Source organism: Lepisma saccharinum, chromosome 6, assembly GCF_977018435.1.
Source record: "Lepisma saccharinum chromosome 6, izLepSacc3.1, whole genome shotgun sequence".
Lineage (NCBI taxonomy): Eukaryota > Metazoa > Arthropoda > Insecta > Zygentoma > Lepismatidae > Lepisma > Lepisma saccharinum.
Genome location: NC_139234.1, coordinates 71,846,807 through 71,866,531, shown reverse-complemented (window position 1 = coordinate 71,866,531; position 19,725 = coordinate 71,846,807). Strand labels below are relative to the sequence as shown.

The 19,725-nt window shown below is 39.2% G+C and overlaps 1 protein-coding gene across 1 annotated transcript in view; it reads left to right on the top strand.

The window, feature by feature from the left end:
- The first annotated feature begins 266 nt into the window (after nucleotides 1–266).
- The window catches only part of LOC145989451 (deoxyhypusine hydroxylase-like), a 63,306-nt gene continuing 43,847 nt past the window's right edge, over nucleotides 267–19,725 (top strand). Inside the window, exon 1 of the mRNA XM_083124796.1 lies at nucleotides 267–410. The gene's annotated coding sequence lies outside the window, so the exon portion shown is untranslated. The remainder of the gene's footprint in view (nucleotides 411–19,725) is intronic.

Sequence of the window (19,725 nt, the reverse complement as noted above, 5' to 3'; positions counted from 1 at the left end):
AAACTAACTTCTCAGAACTTCGCATATTGCACGATATTTCTTGAAGATAAAATTATTCGAACTAAATGAGTATGTATTATAACATGGGTTATTTTGGAATATACAAAGTGCTAAATAAAATGACGGTGCTATTTCAATTTGTACACGACCACTCTAAATATAGGGTAATATTAACTTATTTCGAGCAAAATTAACCAATAAGGTTATATTATGTCCATTTGTAATCACCACTGAATTTAATGATCCGTGCCTTACAAAACAGATTTTATTACCTTCTGATTTATTTTGATCTAATATACTGTATCTGTGGGCTGGTGGGGGACGCATAAAAGGCGGGTCATGAAAGCAGTAGGAGGAAATACAGCAGCTACCAATTGCAACATATGCATGTGATTAAAATTTCTAGCCAGGTAACGTTATTAAAATTAACAGTTGTAAGTCATGTCAATTAGCAGAGACTTTCCGTAAACATTTCTTTTGCTTTTCATGGAAATCCCAATGAAAAGTAATATATATTAAGTTAGCCTGAAAGAAACCAGCCTGAACGTTCCGCGCACATGAATATAGCACCCGAAAGAGAATCCAAAATACACCAGATGGGAAGTTGACTACCGTTAAAGGTTGCCGAACGTAAGTTCCATGCATACATATATTTCGAAGAAATATCCACTGCTTAGTACCAGGAGAACAGGAGTGCAAAAGAGATGTACATTATCGAAATTACACCAGATGGCAAGTTGCGTACCGTTAACGGTTGCGAAACTTCGAGGCGAAGTTTAGTATCAGGAGAACAGGAGTGCAAAAGAGATGTTCAGTACATTGCTTCCGAAGTTTTTTCTCTTCCGCACTTAGAATAAAATTTCACTTTATAGATATTAAGTTTCTACGCTGATCGTGTTGACCGGGAACATTCTATTAAGGTTCAGTCCCGATTAGAAGCCCCTAGCCAGGACGTCAGTGACGTAGAAAAAAACGGTGAATGTAATCCTTTTTTGTTTCCGCCTTCCCACTATATTTCTGGACATTCACTGATTTATATTTCAGCAATCAATTAAGGTTTACGTTGAAGTTTAAGGTAATTTATTTTTAATAATAATATTATTATTAAACACATTTTGATACCATGCCAAAGAACTGGCTTCGATACTTGATGGAGCATGCGTTATTCGTATAATCGTCTGAAATAATTGTAACGTTAATAATTTTAAATTTCGTAACTCTAACTAACTCTCTAGCCTTCTTAAACCCGAAGGTTCATGGCTGCAGCAACACAGGCCTTCCATCTGTCCCTATCTTGTGCAAGATCTATATACTCTTTTCCATCCCTACCGATTTCCCTTAGGTCCATCTCGACGTTGTCCCTCCATCTTCGTCTTGGCCTTCCTACTGGTCTCTTACCATCAGGTTAATCTTTTATATTAATATAAGATAATTCTTAATGTTTATTTTCCAGGAATATATTGTATCTTCCCCCTCCCCGTATCGGATCTACAATAACCAGAAAATCTAAACACTGATATTACACTTTTCAAGAAGCAGTTTTTACAGTTTTCACATAACAAAATATAAGATAAATATTTTAAAATAAAAAAATCCACCAGTTTCCTCTGGCTATTGGCCTCCCCGATGGTGCATTGGCAGCGTCGTCGACATGTAATCAAGGGGTCCCGTGTTCGATACCCGGTGGAGGCACAAGTGGTTTGGGTAAAACTTTAAACTGTAGGTCCAGTCCCGATTAGCCTTACTGTGCATAAAGTGGACTTAAAACACAAAATCAATCAATATCAATCCTCTCTGGCTATGGTCCTGTATCCTCTAATAGGTCGATATGTTCAAGTTATAGTCTATGAAATTAAATTAAGGTTTAAATATGAAATACTTCTCGAAGGAGGGGGAGCGACGACCCACTCGCACCCTCCCATGGTGCCGCACTTCACTAAAACTTGGAGTCGATTTCCACTGTTTAGTACCAGGAGAGCAGGAGTGCAAAAGAGATTTACAGGACAGTGCTTCCGAAGTAGTTTTCCATTTGCCCAGTAGAGGTCAAGTTCCCTCCCTTACACTAGCGTCACCTTTTGGCTAAGAAAGAAACTACTTTCTCAATCTCCGTCTGGTCTTGACCTGAAAATATTCTTCTCGTCTGCTATTCGAATTATGAAATCAAATTAAATGCGATATATAAAATTTCAAATGGAATTTCACTGTATAGATATAAAGTTAGCGCAGATGGGATTGATAATAACATATATTATAATCCCGGTGGAGGCACACATCACACAGTGGATCAGATTCCACTTAAAACTGTAGGTACAATCCCGATTAGCCTTTTGCACATAGTGGACTTAAAACAGCCTATCTCTTCATAATGCAATGAAACTTCACTGTATTGGCCTAAGGTGACTCAAGGCATGTCAGACTACAAAAGCATTGCCATAAAAAAAAATCCTCTCATCTATCAACCCCCCCTCAGAGAACGCCGAAGAAATGAAGAAAAGTACCGAAAATCGTATTTCAAGGCCAGCCTATTTCTAAAGTAAGCCTTCAAATTGGCTCAAATGTATTTACGGTCGTAATACTTATGTAGTACTACATCCCTGTTGCTATGAAAAACAGAGCTGCCTCAATCTAATATTTAAAATGGAATTCCAAAATCGGCACTTTGTGCATCACGTCAGCCCGAAGGAACAACATTTGACGCGAAAAACCGATTTAAAGGGCCCGCCTATATCTAAAGTAGGCCGCCATATCCCCGAAATGTAGTTACTGTCACTATACTTATGTAGCACAACAAACTCTTTCCTTTCAAATACTTAGCTGCCTCAATCTACCCCTATAAAGTAAGTTAAAACCCTTCAGGCTGAGCATGTACTTAGGCTGTGCTTAACACACGAGAAGCGGAGAGTCGATTTCAAGGCTAGCTTATGTCTTCATGATGCAATGAAACCTCATTGTATTGGCGTAACGTGACTCAAGGCATGTCAGAATACAACGCATTGCCATCAAATAATTCCTCTCATCTATCAACCCCCCCTCAGAGAACGCCGAACTAAAGAAGAAATGTACCGAAAATCGGATTTCAAGGCCAGCCTATTTCTAAAGTAAGCCTTCAAATTGGCTCAAATTTATTTACGGTCGTAATACTTATGTAGTACTACATCCCTGTTGCTTTGAAAAACAGAGCTTCCTCAATCTACCATTTAAAATGGAATTCCAAAATCGGCACTTTGTGCATCGCCTCAGCCTGAACGAACAACATTTGACGAGAAAAACCGATTTAAAGGGCCCGCCTATTTCTAAAGTAGGCCGTCGAATTCCCCGAAATGTAGTTACCGTCACTATACTTATGTAGCACAACAACCTCCTTCCTATCAAATACTTAGCTGCCTCAATTTACTCCCATAATGTAAGTTCAAAACCCTTCAGGCTGAGCATGTAGTTAGGCTGTGCGCAATACACGAAAAGCGGAGAGCCGATTTCAAGGCCCGCTTATGTCTTCATGATGCAATGAAACTTCACTGTATTGGCCTAACGTGACTCAAGGCATATCAAACTACAACGCCTTGCAATCAAATAATTTCTCTCATCTATCAACCCCACCTCAGAGCACGCCGGACAAATGAAGAAATGTGCCGAAAATCGGATTTCAAGGCCAGCCTATTTCTAAAGTAAGCCTTCAAATTCGCTCAAATATATTTACGGTCGTAATACTTATGTAGTACAACATCCCTGTTGCTATGAAAAACAGAGCTGCCTCGATATACCATTTAAAATGGAATTCCAAAATCGGCACTTTGTGCATCGCATCAGCCCGAACGAACAACATTTGACGCGAAAACCCGATTTAAAGGCCCGCCTATTTCTAAAGTAGGCCGTCGAATTCCCCGAAATGTAGTTACCGTCACTATACTTATGTAGCACAACAACCTCCTTCCTATCAAATTCTTTGCTGCCCCAATCTACCCTCATAAAGTAATTTCAAAACCCTTCAGGCTGAGCATGTAGTCAGGCTGTGCGCAACACACAAGAAGCGGAGACCCGATTTCAAGTCCAGCTTATGTCTTCATGATGCAATGAAACTTCACTGTATTGGCCTAAGGTGACTCAAGGCATGTCAAACTACAACGCTTTGCAATCAAATAATTTCTCTCATCTATCAACCCCCCCTCAGAGCACGCCGGACAAATGAAGAAATGTGCCGAAAATCGGATTTCAAGGCCAGCCTATTTCTAAAGTAAGCCTTCAAATTCGCTCAAATATATTTACGGTCGTAATACTTATGTAGTACAACATCCCTGTTGCTATGAAAAACAGAGCTGCCTCGATATACCATTTAAAATGGAATTCCAAAATCGGCACTTTGTGCATCGCATCAGCCCGAACGAACAACATTTGACGCGAAAACCCGATTTAAGGGCCCGCCTATTTCTAAAGTAGGCCGTCGAATTCCCCGAAATGTAGTTACCGTCACTATACTTATGTAGCACAACAACCTCCTCCCTATCAAATACTTAGCTGCCTCAATTTACTCCCATAAAGTAAGTTCAAAACCCTTCAGGCTGAGCATGTACTTCGGCTGCGGGCAACACACGAGAAGCGGATAGCCGATTTCAAGGCCAGCTTATGTCTTCATGATGCAATGAAACTTCACTGTATTGGCCTAAGGTGACTCAAGGCATGTCAAACTACAACGCTTTGCAATCAAATAATTTCTCTCATCTATCAACCCCCCCTCAGAGCACGCCGGACAAATGAAGAAATGTGCCCAAAATCGGATTTCAAGGCCAGCCTATTTCTAAAGTAAGCCTTCAAATTCGCTCAAATATATTTACGGTCGTAATACTTATGTAGTACAACATCCCTGTTGCTATGAAAAACAGAGCTGCCTCGATATACCATTTAAAATGGAATTCCAAAATCGGCACTTTGTGCATCTCATCAGCCCGAACGAACAACATTTGACGCGAAAACCCGATTTAAGGGCCCGCCTATTTCTAAAGTAGGCCGTCGAATTCCCCGAAATGTAGTTACCGTCACTATACTTATGTAGCACAACAACCTCCTTCCTATCAAATTCCTTGCTGCCCCAATCTACCCTCATAAAGTAATTTCAAAACCATTCAGGCTGAGCATGTAGTCAGGCTGTGCGCAACACACAAGAAGCGGAGACCCGATTTCAAGGCCAGCTTATGTCTTCATGATGCAATGAAACTTCACTGTATTGGCCTAAGGTGACTCAAGGCATGTCAGACTACAAGGCTTTGCCATCATTTAATTCCTCTCATCTATCAACCCCCCCTCAGAGCACGCCGGACAAATGAAGAAATGTGCCGAAAATCGGATTTCAAGGCCAGCCTATTTCTAAAGTAAGCCTTCAAATTCGCTCAAATATATTTACGGTCGTAATACTTATGTAGTACAACATCCATGTTGCTATGAAAAACAGAGCTGCCTCGATATACCATTTAAAATGGTATTCCAAAATCGGCACTTTGTGCATCGCATCAGCCCGAACGAACAACATTTGACGCGAAAACCCTATTTAAGGGCCCGCCTATTTCTAAAGTAGGCCGTCGAATTCCCCGAAATGTAGTTACCGTCACTATACTTATGTAGCACAACAACCTCCTTCCTATCAAATTCTTAGCTGCCCCAATCTACCCTCATAAAGTAATTTCAAAACCCTTCAGGCTGAGCATGTTCTTCGGCTGCGGGCAACACACGAGAAGCGGAGAGCCGATTTCAAGGCCAGCTTATGTCTTCATGATGCAATGAAACTTCACTGTATTGGCCTAAGGTGACTCAAGGCATGTCGAACTACAACGCTTTGCAATCAAATAATTTCTCTCATCTATCAACCCCCCCTCACAGCACGCCGGACAAATGAAGAAATGTGTCCAAAATCGGATTTCAAGGCCAGCCTATTTCTAAAGTAAGGCTTCAAATTCGCTCAAATATATTTACGGTCGTAATACTTATGTAGTACAACATCCCTGTTGCTATGAAAAACAGAGCTGCCTCGATATACCATTTAAAATGGAATTCCAAAATCGGCACTTTGTGCATCTCATCAGCCCGAACGAACAACATTTGACGCGAAAACCCGATTTAAGGGCCCGCCTATTTCTAAAGTAGGCCGTCGAATTCCCCGAAATGTAGTTACCGTCACTATACTTATGTAGCACAACAACCTCCTTCCTATCAAATTCCTTGCTGCCCCAATCTACCCTCATAAAGTAATTTCAAAACCATTCAGGCTGAGCATGTAGTCAGGCTGTGTGCAACACACGAGAAGCGGAGAGCCGATTTCAAGGCCAGCTTATGTCTTCATGATGCAATGAAACTTCACTGTATTGGCCTATGGTGACTCAAGGCATGTCAAACTACAACGCTTTGCAATCAAATAATTTCTCTCATCTATCAACCCCCCTTAGAGCACGCCGGACAAATGAAGAAATGTGCCGAAAATCGGATTTCAAGGCCAGCCTATTTCTAAAGTAAGGCTTCAAATTCGCTCAAATATATTTACGGTCGTAATACTTATGTAGTACAACATCCCTGTTGCTATGAAAAACAGAGCTGCCTCGATATACCATTTAAAATGGAATTCCAAAATCGGCACTTTGTGCATCTCATCAGCCCGAACGAACAACGTTTGACGCGAAAACCCGATTTAAGGACCCGCCTATTTCTAAAGTAGGCCGTCGAATTCCCCGAAATGTAGTTACCGTCACTATACTTATGTAGCACAACAACCTCCTTCCTATCAAATTCTTTGCTGCCCCAATCTACCCTCATAAAGTAATTTCAAAACCCTTCAGGCTGAGCATGTAGTCAGGCTGTGCGCAACACACAAGAAGCGGAGACCCGATTTCAAGGCCAGCTTATGTCTTCATGTTGCAATGAAACTTCACTGTATTGGCCTAAGGTGACTCAAGGCATGTCGAACTACAACGCTTTGCAATCAAATAATTTCTCTCATCTATCAACCCCCCTCAGAGCACGCCGGACAAATGAAGAAATGTGCCGAAAATCGGATTTCAAGGCCAGCCTATTTCTAAAGTAAGCCTTCAAATGCGCTCAAATATATTTACGGTCGTAATACTTATGTAGTACAACATCCCTGTTGCTATGAAAAACAGAGCTGCCTCGATATACCATTTAAAATGGAATTCCAAAATCGGCACTTTGTGCATCGCATCAGCCCGAACGAACAACATTTGACGCGAAAACCCGATTTAAGGGCCCGCCTATTTCTAAAGTAGGCCGTCGAATTCCCCGAAATGTAGTTACCGTCACTATACTTATGTAGCACAACAACCTCCTTCCTATCAAATACTTAGCTGCCTCAATCTACCCCATAAAGTAATTTCAAAACCCTTCAGGCTGAGCATGTACTTCGGCTGCGGGCAACACACGAGAAGCGGAGAGCCGAATTCAAGGCCAGCTTATCTCTTCATGATGCAACGAAACTTCACTGTATTGGCCTAAGGTGATTTTTCATTGCATTCATTGAATCACATACCAAATTACAGAAATATACATACAATTATTTTTAGGGGGAAATTATTATTATTATTAAACGGATTTACATACCGTGCCAAAGAACCGGCTTTAAGATTTGGTGAATCAAGCGTTATTTGTATAATCTTGTGAGAAATTATAAAGTTAATATTTTTTTTTAAAAAAAATACATTTTCCACGCTTAATTGTTATTGAAAGAATTTAATTTCGTAACTTGTTTATGAAAATAAGGTAACTCTTACTATTTCTTTTCCGAGAATGAATTCTATCTTCTGCCTCTTCGTTTCGGATCTACTCTACACTAACGAGAAAGTCTTATTAATCAATATGTTCAAGTTATACTTTATGAAACTAAATTAAAGTTTACATGTCAAATATACTTCTCGAAGGAAGGGGAGCAACAACCCACTCGCACCCTCCCTTGGTAGCGCACTTCTAAAATTTCGAAGTGACCACAGTTTACTACCAGGAGAACAGGAGTGCAAGATAGGTTGTGCAGTCCGAACGAGCAACATTTGACGCGAGAAACCGATTTAAAGGGCCCGCCTATTTCTAAAATAGGCCTTCGAATTCCCCGAAATATACTTACTGTAATTATACTTATATAGTACTACAACCTCATTCTATCAAATACTTTGCTGCCCCAATCTACCCCTTTAAAGAAAGTTCAAAATCCTTCGGGCTAAGCATGTACTTAGGCTGTGCGCAACACACTAGAAGCGGAGAGCCGATTTCAAGGCCAGCCTATCTCTTCATTGAATCAAATATCAAATTACAGAAATATACATAAAATTATCTTTTTGCGGAAATTATTATTATTATTAAACGCGTTTTCATACCGTGCCGAAGAACCGGCTTTAAGACTTGGTGAATCAAGCGTTATTCGTATAATCTTGTGAAAAATTATAAAGTTAATATTTTTTTTAAAAAAATACAATTTCCACGCTTAATTATTATTGAAAGAATTTAATTTCGTAACTTGTCTATGAAAATAAGATAACTCTTACTATTTATTTTCCGGGAATGAATTCTATCTTCTCCCTCCTCGTTTCGGATCTACTCTACAAAAACCAGAAAGTCTTATTAATCAATATGTTCAAGTTATATTCTATGAAACTAAATTAAGGTTTACATATCAAATATACTTCTCGAAGGAAGGGGAGCGACAACCCACTCGCACCCTCCCTTTGCACCGCACTTCTAAAATTTCGAAGTGATATCCACCGTTTACTACCAGGAGAAGCAAAAGAGATTGTGCTAATTTCTAAAGCAAGGTTTCGAATTCCACAAAATGTTATTACGGTCATTATACTTATGAAGTACCTATTACATTTGTATAAATCAGATACATTGTTTTAACAATTTTATTTCAACCCGTGTAAATTAAGCTCTACGTTTTTGTTATTCGCAGTCCACCATTGCTTTTAACCAGCATTGCTGAGTCAAGGGAATAGAATATGCATCGTTTTCTTTTCGGTCGCATCATGAGTTCTTAATTATCTGTGTGCCACGTGCACTGTAGCGGCGATTGGGTTCCTAAACTGGGTGGTCAAGGTGCGAGAGCTGAGAGGGGGCCTGGGGGAGGGGGCAAAGACACTATCCGTTTGTAGAAGTGTTTAGCATAGTGCGCCACTGCACATTCATGTCGACCTAAGCTATTGCTTGATATTTGCGACCGCTTGTTTGTGTGTGTATATTAGTTGGACGAGAGGTGTCAACTGTCTTTATTTCACACTGCTATCGAGACTGCTTGGATTACAGAGTTAATCGCCTATGAACAAATAGATTGCGGGTGTTTCACGAGTTCATTGGGAATTGGCGCTCTTTTTCAGTTTACGTGCACTACAGCTTTTTAAAGCAAGCTTAAAAGGATCCTTTTTAAAGTACTCGATGTTGCCAAAAATGTAATTATAAACTGGGTGCACACTCCTACAACTAGGGCCTTCCCCATGGCGCAGTGGTAGCGTCATTGCCTTGTAATCAAGGGATCCCGGGTTCGATACCCGGTGGAGGCACAAGTGGTTCGGATCCCACTTTAAACTGTAGGTCCAGTCCCGATTAGCCTTGCTGTGCATAAAGTGGACTTAAAACACCAAATCAATCAATCAATCCAACTCCTACAACTAATTCTTCCGGCGGCTATGCTTATGGGTCCCAGGGCCGTACCCAATATGTTTTTGAATGAGGGGCCAGATCCGAAAATATGGAACAAATAGAAGATCCTAAATGTTGCTGCATTGATTGAATTAGGTTATTTTACTTCGATTTCCATCCACTTTTGGTTAATCGCGACGATGAGGATGTGTGATGTGATAAAATTAGTGTAGGGGAAATTACAAAAAAATACCCATGTCCAGGCAGGCAGTCGAACCCGTGACTCCTGAAGTCACAGCGTGCTGTGCTAACTATTCCGCCATGGTGGACGGTGAAATGCTGTTGGAGTATTAGATGTGACCACGAATGCTACGGCAGTATTGCAGCTAAAGCAAACGTACAAGTCCAGAGTTGATATCCAGAGCATTCCCTGACACTCTCAAGTGTTAGCAATGATTATTAAAATCATGAACATGTATAAATGTGAGTAAACCAAATAAACGAGACATATTTGAATCACGAATGCAGTTCCAAATAAGTCGGAATAAGAATTAAAAAGAATGGACATCCTGACCAAATCGGGTGGTCTGGTAGCATTGCACCAATTGTTCTAAAACTAAAATTACTCAATATTGCAGTCTGCGGACTTCTGGAACCTGCTTATCCCTACAATAAATCTATTTATTTATGCAAGGACGAAATAGCTCTCTTTCGGTAGGGTTTCATGGGTTCTCATTAAAATATTTCATACTTTGAGGGGGCATGGTTCACATGGGCCTGTAGGTCACAATATATGTTTTTTAAATTTATAGTGCATATTTTTTCCTGTTTTAATGTATATTTAGGTGATGCATATTTAGGTCTTTTTAGTACATATTGATCCGCCTCTACTGATCAAGCCTCATTCAGTTAAGGCCGATTGCAAGGACTTAACCCTGAAATGGTTGCTGCTACACAAAGACGACATTTAATTTTAATCTTAGTGTATCTTGGTTCATAATAAACTATGCCTTTGTTTTCAGTGGACATTGAACATACATTTCTTACACTTTTCCATGAAGGGAAGAAAATAATTTAATGGATCACAATCAAACAGTCGTAAACATTGCACAGGGTTAAGTGGTTCGATACAAACGTCCACAACTCTCCAAGACAGATGGAAACTGAGCATTGCAAAATGCTGAAAATAATGGTCACATTCAATTCATATATGGTATAAGAACTACCAAGGGAAACAAGAAGGCAAGAGGAGTGTTGGCAGACCCAGGAAGAAATGGCTCGACCAAGTGGAAGAAGACCTAAAAAAAATGGACGTAAGGTGGTGGGGAACTAGAGAGAAGAACCGAGATGAGTGGGCAGCTATCACCAAGGAGGCCAAGGCCCTGCATGGGCTGTAGAGAGCCGTGGAGTAAGTATTGGAAGTGGTGGAATATGACCACTTTAAGGCAAAATTGCTAATAATTTAAGAGATTTATTGAAATAAAAATAAGTTTCATATTTGCAAAATGAAGATCAGTATTTGCACTAGTACATATGAGTAGAAATCTTTTTCAAGGGACCAAAAAGTGAGAGAAAAAAAGAGTCTGCAAACCCATATTGGGGTAATATGAGCACTCTGTTGGGGAATATGGGCAATTATGTTTAATTCATACATTTAAGGACATAATTAAATTATTTACAGAAAAGCTCTGAATGAATGCATATCATAAACAATGGTGTGCGTACCGGGGCGGGGGCACGGGGCAGTTGCCTCATCCTAATACTGTTCTAATACTGTCAGTTAGAAATTTTGTGTAGAGAAACGGGCAAAGCAGGTAATGTTATAGTCAGAGCGATATATAATAATGTGATTTTTTATCTGGAACTAAATTAATGGATAAGCTGATACCAGGACAAAACCTTTCGTTTGTCTCGATGAAAATTCGAGGTTAAAGTTTCAAGCAACAGATTGCATAATTCTATTGATCCTATTATCAACAACTAATAATTAATTATGAGTGCTAGTGTAGTCAAGAGATAGCATTTGATCATTATCCGGGCATTTCGTTCCTTGTCCTTTCCTCGAAGGGAGAGAGCTGGAACCGTGGCGACAAGCAGTCTACCAAATAGGACCGACCGACCAGATGGGTTCTGGCACTTGGGTTGCTAGGGGAGGGAGTGGGGGTGTGAACCGGAAAGGTTTCCTTTGACCGCGAGAAAATATGTTGACAGGTGGCGTCAGGCAACAAGTTGTTTCATTCCTTCTCGAGTTTCTTTTTCGCTTGGACATCCATTTTGTGGAAAGGAATGACAAAAGGCGTGCTAGCAAATAACGTAGATCAGAACTTTCAAGGGTAATTAATGTCCTGCGGCAGTTATCTAATTTTTAATGGAAGGGCCAAACATATTTCTAAATAAAATAGTAAGAATCAAAATAAGCCAACACATATTATTACTTTGTTTCAACACATTGTCTTGTATCTCGCTTGTATTGATTGATTTTTATTTTACTTCTCTTTTCTGCTACTTTTTGACTTATTGCGAAGATGAGGATGAGTGACAATACGACAAAGACTAAGTATGATCGATTTCGATCGATTTTGTGTTTTAAGTCCACTTTATGCACAGTAAGGCTAATCGGGACTAGATCTACAGTTTAAGGTGGAATCCGAACCACTTGTGCCTCCACCGGGTATCGAACCCGGGACCCCCTTATTACAAGGCGACGACGCTCCCACTGCGCCATCGGGGAGACCCCAAAGACTAAGTATGCCCAGGCGATCCACAGAATACTTGTCGACGGAACAAGCAAACCTATGCTACCCTACAGACGTGTAATTGGAAATGCCAAAATGTATCTAACAATAGCTATATCAATTTTTACACATGTCACAATCAGGTCTATTTACGATTTAGGATTTCTCAACTTAAGAACTATGAAAATTCCAATGAAAACGGTGCCATCTCAGGAACTGATCTTTAACCGGTTGGAATATTTAATGGAAATGTCTTCTGAACCAAAGGAAATCCTTCTAATTCCCTCGCGGTAGAACGAATTCTTCACCGTTAAATATGAAAATTAAAGCGTCATAACTCCAATATCAGTGTACTCTGAAATATTTCAAATTTGGTTTACGATTTTTTTCGAGGTTCTCTTCAAGTCATAAGCAAAAACGTGGGCGATTTTCCACAGAGTCGCTTCATGTACTAGCACATCCGAATGTCGGAATTATGCTGCGGATGCCATAAACTCCGTGGTAAAATACTTAAAATTTGGATCCTTTTTCGAAAGAAAAGGGCCTCTAGTTAGTATGGTTTCGAAGTAAAATACCGACAGACGAATACATTATTTATGTAAGGCTTAGTACAGAAGCTTAAAATATTGCATGTGTTGTTTTCTCTGTTGTTCTTCTTAATTCTAACTTATCCAATTCACTGCCTATCTAGAAAAAAATATCCTGAGCGCCTTGCACTGTTACGCGGAAAATGTGAAGATGCATGAAGGTAAATCCTTTATGAAAGCGGGAGTAGGGGATGCAGATGCAGACACGTATTTTTATCGCCTGTGTTAAAATATACCGAGTCAGTGGCCTGCTCCAGATATTCGAATATACTTTCTTTTTTTCCAGTCATCACTCATTTTGCCATCTCTTCCTGACATTCACGTTCTTGTTTTTAGAAATACTGTGCACAAGGCAGGGGGTCATGAACCACCCAATGCCCCCTTGGGCATGTCCACTATACCGAGTATTACTGTTATCTAAACTATCCCCATAATAACAATAAATAAAGCTTTTCTGCGCACGTATGTATTGGACCAACATATTTATAAAAGACAGAGCGACGTTGAAATTATCATCTCGACCCACTTGACACCCCAGCCTTTACAGGCTTTAAGGCTGAATTCAATGAAATGCTGTTTTCTCCAAGCGGCGCGCCATATGTTCCTTCTACGAGCAAAATATCTGCAATATAATCAATATATTTTGGAACAGGCTTTTTCATAAATAATAGAATTATCTCGGCTCTTAAAACAGTAGAATTTATTAATGATAGGATATCATATGCAGTTTTACAGGGTAGGTGGTGTAAAATTATTTTAATAAACATACATGCACCAACGGAAGATAAAGATGGTAATACTAAAGATGATTTTTATGCAGAGTTAGAACAGGTCTTTGATAAGTTTTCTCAGTATGATATGAAAATTCTGTTAGGTGACTGTAATGCACAGATTGGCAAAGAAGAGACATTTAAACCCACGATTGGTAAAGAAAGTCTTCATGAATTAAGTAATGATAATGGTATAAGATTGATTACTTTTGCAACCTCAAAGAATTTAATTGTGAAAAGTACCACTTTTAAACATAAAGATATCCATAAATATACCTGGTCTTCTCCAGATGGTAAAACTCATAATCAGATAGATCATATTCTCATTGATAAGAGAAGGCATACTAGTATAATTGACGTTCGTACACATAGAGGTGCTGACTGTGCCAGTGACCATTATTTAGTAATTGCTAATTTAAGAAAAAGACTCTCAGTGATAAATCATAAGCAACAAAATCTAAAAGTTATAAAATTTGAAACAGGAAAGTTTGCTGATGAAAGAATTAACAAAGATTACCAAATTAAACTGTCAAATAGATTTGATGTTTTGCAGGATTTAAATGATGATGAAAATATAAATGAAACAGACGTAAATAAGAATTGGGAGCACATACGTAATGTAATAGAATCAGCAGCTAAAGAAAGTATAGGATACCATAAACCAAGAAAAAGTAAGCCATGGTTTGATAATGAATGTCATAATCTAATAGAAATAAGAAATCAGGCTAGACTTAGGTGGTTAAATAACTCTGATGATACAAATCTAAACAATTATAATAGAATAAAGCGAGAAGTTAACCGCACGTTTAGAAGTAAAAAAAGAGATTACTTGAAAAACAAAATTAACGAAATTGAAACAAACAGCAAGAATAGAAATATCAGAGATTTATATAAAGGTGTAAATGAGTTTAGAAAGGGGTGGCAACCTAAAGTAAACTTGATAAAAGATAAAGACGGTGATTTTCTAGTTGACCCAAGCGATATTCTAAATAGATGGAAGAACTACTTCAACGACCTTTTAAATGTCCATGTAGGAGATAAATCAGAAGTAAATGAAGTACACACAGCAGAACCTTTAGTTCCAGAACCTAACTTGACTGAAGTTAAAGATGCTATTAAAAGGCTAAAGAATAACAAAGCACCTGGCATTGATTTAATACCAGCTGAGTTAATTAAATATGGTGGAAATTCATTAATATGTCAAATTCATAAATTAATTTGTTTAATATGGAATAAAGAAGAAATCCCTCAACAGTGGAAAGAATCCATAATTGTTCCTGTGTTTAAAAAAGGTGATAAAATGAACTGCAGTAATTACCGTGGAATTTCTCTACTCTCAACAACATACAAAATATTGTCTAACATTCTTTTAACAAGACTAACCCCATATGCTAATGAAATTATAGGTGATCATCAATTAGGATTTAAACGTAACCGATGAACTACAGATCAAATTTTTCACATCAGACAGACACTTGAAAAAAAGTGGGAATATAATCATCAGCTATTCATTGATTTCAAAAAGGCATATGATTCGGTCAAAAGAGATAAATTATATAATATATTAGTAGAGTTTGGAATAGCTAAGAAGCTTGTTAGTATGATAAAAATATGCACCAGTGAAACAGAAAGTAAAATTCGTGTGGGTATTAATATGTCTGACAAATTTACAATTCATGATGGGTTAAAACAAGGAGATGCATTATCTCCATTGCTCTTTAATTTTGCCTTAGAATATGCTGTTAGGAAGGTAAAAGAAACTAAAGAAGGACTAAAATTAAATGGTGTGACTCAGTTGTTAGCATATGCAGATGATGTAGACTTACTGGGGGATGATGTGAATACAATTAAGACTAATGCTAAAATATTTTTCAAAACTGCTAAAGAGATAGGTTTGGAAGTTAACAAAGAGAAAACTAAATATATGCTTACAGGTCGAAACCAAGTGTTAGGTAATAATCAAAATCTAATTATTGATAACAACTCGTTTGAACCAGTTTCCAAATTCAAATACTTAGGAGTAATATTAACAAATGAAAATTGTATTAAAGAGAAAATGAAAAGTAGGCTTAATTCAGGAAATGCATGTTACTTCTCTCTTCATAAACTTTTGTCTTCTCGTTTAATATCTAAGAAACTAAAAGTTAAAATGTACAAAACAGTAATTTTGCCTGTAGTGTTATATGGGTGTGAAACTTGGTCCCTTACATTGAAAGAAGAACATAAATTGAGAGTATTTGAAAATAAGATCCTTAGGAAAATCTTTGGACCTAAAAGGGATGAGGAGACAGGTGAGTGGAGAAGGTTACATAATTTAGAACTACATAATTTGTACTCATGTCCAGATATTATTAGAATAATTAAATCAAGAAGACTTAGGTGGGCAGTCCATGTGGCACGAATGGGAGAGGAAAGAGGACTTCACAGGATTCTTGTTGGGAAACCAGATGGTAAGAGACCTGTAGGAAGGCCAAGACGAAGATGGAGGGACAACGTTGAGATGGACCTAAAGGAAATCGGTAGGGATGGAAAAGAGTATATAGATCTTGCTCAAGATAGGGACAGATGGAAGGCCTGTGTTGCTGCAGCCATGAACCTTCGGGTTTAAGAAGGCTAGAGAGTTAGTTAGTCATGGTTTGTATTGTTCCCCCCAGAAAATACAGGAAATCATTGACATTAAACTGCAAATTGCGGCCAGCGAAACAAAATTAAACATTCACCTGAGGAGGGACAGCGCCAGGGTTGGGCAAGGGTGGGCACTGGGCAAGTGCCCGATTGCCCACCTAAACAAATTCAAGAAGACAGTATTTGGGAAGATACGAGAGCTTCAATAAAAAAAGTATATTTTTATCTTAACTCCGTGCATATTTTTCTTGTGAATATTGTCGATACTAGAAAGGCCCAGAGAACATTATTCTGTTAGAAATTTCATTGTCCTTGTATTTACATTAGTTTACTGGGTAAGATAACGAAAATCGTTGGAAAATATGGAAATGGATAATGCCTTAATTTATAATTAACCTTATCCCATCTTTAAAATTTGAAACATAAGACTTGTGATCCAGTTAACACTGCCATGGCTTAGCGAAAGTGAATGTTTCCGAAGTGGGAGTACAAAATCAAACATACAGGATTTGATTAAAATTACCCTAAACACAACCAAACAAACAAATAAAAAAACATCGTTGCATTATTTCCATATGCTATGAAAAGAAACTTCGATTCATGACAAAGCATCTTCAACCTAGCGTTTTAGGTAATGGGTGACTTAATTTCCCTCATTTGATAATTGTCAGGAATTGAAACATTTCCAAGACTTTCAAAGAGCTATGAACAGAAAAAACTCGGTTTCCAAGAAAGTAAGCTGTGAAAAAGGGAAGAAATGCTATGTTACATAGCTACAATGATTATTTTCTTGTCTAAATTACTTTCTATATTACAGGCCAATAAGTATTTTTAAAAAATATATACGTAGTTTTCTCAATAGCTATATTTCAAGTAAATCATATTGAGCATCTACTTTCCTGCATCTGCCTGGTCAACATTTGCTGAAACGAGTGTTAACTTCTCTCGTAACATTGATTTTTCGATATTCATTTTACCCAACTCCCTTTATTTTTACCATTTCTCAGTGACATTTTGTCTGAAGGTTCGCGTCTTTATGCTACAGAAGTTCAATTCACAATGAAAAAATAAATTGCACCTTCAGTGAAATGTGGTTCCCTCTGGAAATAACGTCGAAAGATCTTTAGAAGGTGGACGGATATCACACCGGAAAATGTGGTACCCCCTGCAAAACCAATTTCGAGAGAGGTTATTAAGGGTAACAAACTCCACCTATGGAAATATGGTCCCTCAAAGGAATTAAAATCGGAAGTGGACCTACAGCTTAAAGTGGGATCCGAACCACTATGTGCCTCCACTGGGTATCGAACACAGGACTCCTTGGTTGGAAGGTGACTATGCTACCACCGTGCCATCGGGGAGGGCAGGAAGACCTTAAATGGAAGAATGAATATCCCCCCTATGAAATATTGCTCCCCTAACGAAACACCGGTCATTAGCTCTACCCCTTTCCTTCCGGGCCAATCAGAAACGTTTCCTGAGTTGAGAAAAAATCCACTTCAACGATTCCATCAGAAAAGAGAAGTTCTTGAGTTGGGAACTTCCGTCAGAGTTTCTCAGTCGGCACTTCTGAGTTGGGACATCACCGTCAGAGTCATGTTTGGGAAACGCGGGGCACTTATATTGGGGGGGGGGAATGAAATACATACACTTTCCACAACTCGTAAAATTCTACACTGGAACCAACATGATTATCAGCATTATTATTCGTCCCACCCCCACCCAACACTCCCGGTCATCAAAGCTAACATTGGATTTCCTTGTAACCATCGATGAAATTTTGGCATTGTTTAAAGAACATTGAGACAAAAAAATCCTTAGATATTTTTTCCACTTGACGCCATATTTCGGTTTTACTAGTCATCGTAAAACAATATTTTATCGTCTGCGTATGTATACAAATACTACAGAATAGACATTTCTTTCATAGAGCACTAAAGACGTCACTACTCTATGGAAATGGGATCATGCTAGCAGAGAAGCCGACAGGATGAAAAACTTGAAATTAACCTTTTCGCTCAATTCATGCATTGTACGTGGGTGAATCAAATATAAACGGGAATTTATTTCTTACTTGCAGGGAAAGTGTGGTGGAGTCCTGTGGCCTTGAGGTGATGATAGTGGGTGTATCTGGAGTTTGTTCCTTCCCTGCAGTCCTTGTCAACTTTTAACATCAGTCAGTAGCACGATGAGTGGGCAGGAGGTACACCCGTCCATTGCGCAATGCATCATTATCAAATTTCTTACAAACGAAGGGGTAAAACCAAGTGAAATTTTGACCAGACTTCGAGCACAGTTTGGTGAGTCCACCCTTTCAAAGATCCGTATGTATGAATGGCACAACATGTTTTTGGGAGGACGGGAAACTGTGGAAAATGAAAGACATCAACGGCGGCCAAGGAAAAGCATCACTCAAGAAAACATTCAGGCTGTTCAGGACTTGATTGAAGGTGACCGTCGCTTGGCAGTCAGTGAAATTTCATCTGCAGTGGGCATAAGTTATGGTAGTGCTCACACGATCATTCATGAGAACTTGGGCTACAGAAAAATCGCTTCGAGGTGGGTCCCACGCCTCCTCACTGAGGAGCAGAAAAAGGTTCGACTGGAAATCTCTCAAACGCTCCTGGTTCGTTATGAGAGAGAAGGGGATGAATTTTTGCACCGTCTTGTCACCTGTGATGAAACTTGGGTCCACCACTATACCGCGTTTGGTAGAACCTGCCCCGTTTCCCGCGCTAGGGAGCGCTCGACAGTTTCAGTGCCAATGAGAAACGAGGAAAAAATCGTCTGCTGGGCAGCGAGGAGCGAATGGAAGCCAGAAGAGAGGCGCTTACGTAGGCGCTGTTCCGACGTTGCGTATTTTAATTGGCTGCCTGGCTTTGACTTTCCACAGCACGGAGAGAAGCCAGCGATCGCCTAGCGCGGGAACCGGGACAGGTTGTAACAAACGCGGTATACACAACAGAGTCAAAACAGGTCAGCTAGGAGTGGCGGAAAAAAGAAGAGGCTGGGCCTGTCAATGCCAAAAGCCACGCATCAACTGGGAAGATTCTTGCCACAGTTTTTTTGGGATTTCAGAGGTGTCATTTTTATTGATTATCTTAATGAAAGAAGAACAGTAAATGCTGCTTACTATTGTCAACTCCTGGAAAGTGTTAATGCTGCTTATCGGACCAAACGACGTGGTACACCCATCAGAAGTGTTCTGCTGCTTCATGACAATGCTAGACCTCACACAGCTGGTGCAACACGTGACAAACTGGACGAAATTCATTGGACACCACTTGAACATCCTCCATACAGTCCAGACGTATCCCCTTGTGATTATCACTTGTTTGGATCCCTGAAAGAAGCACTCGGAGGTAAGCGTTTTCAGGATGACGCAGAAGTGGA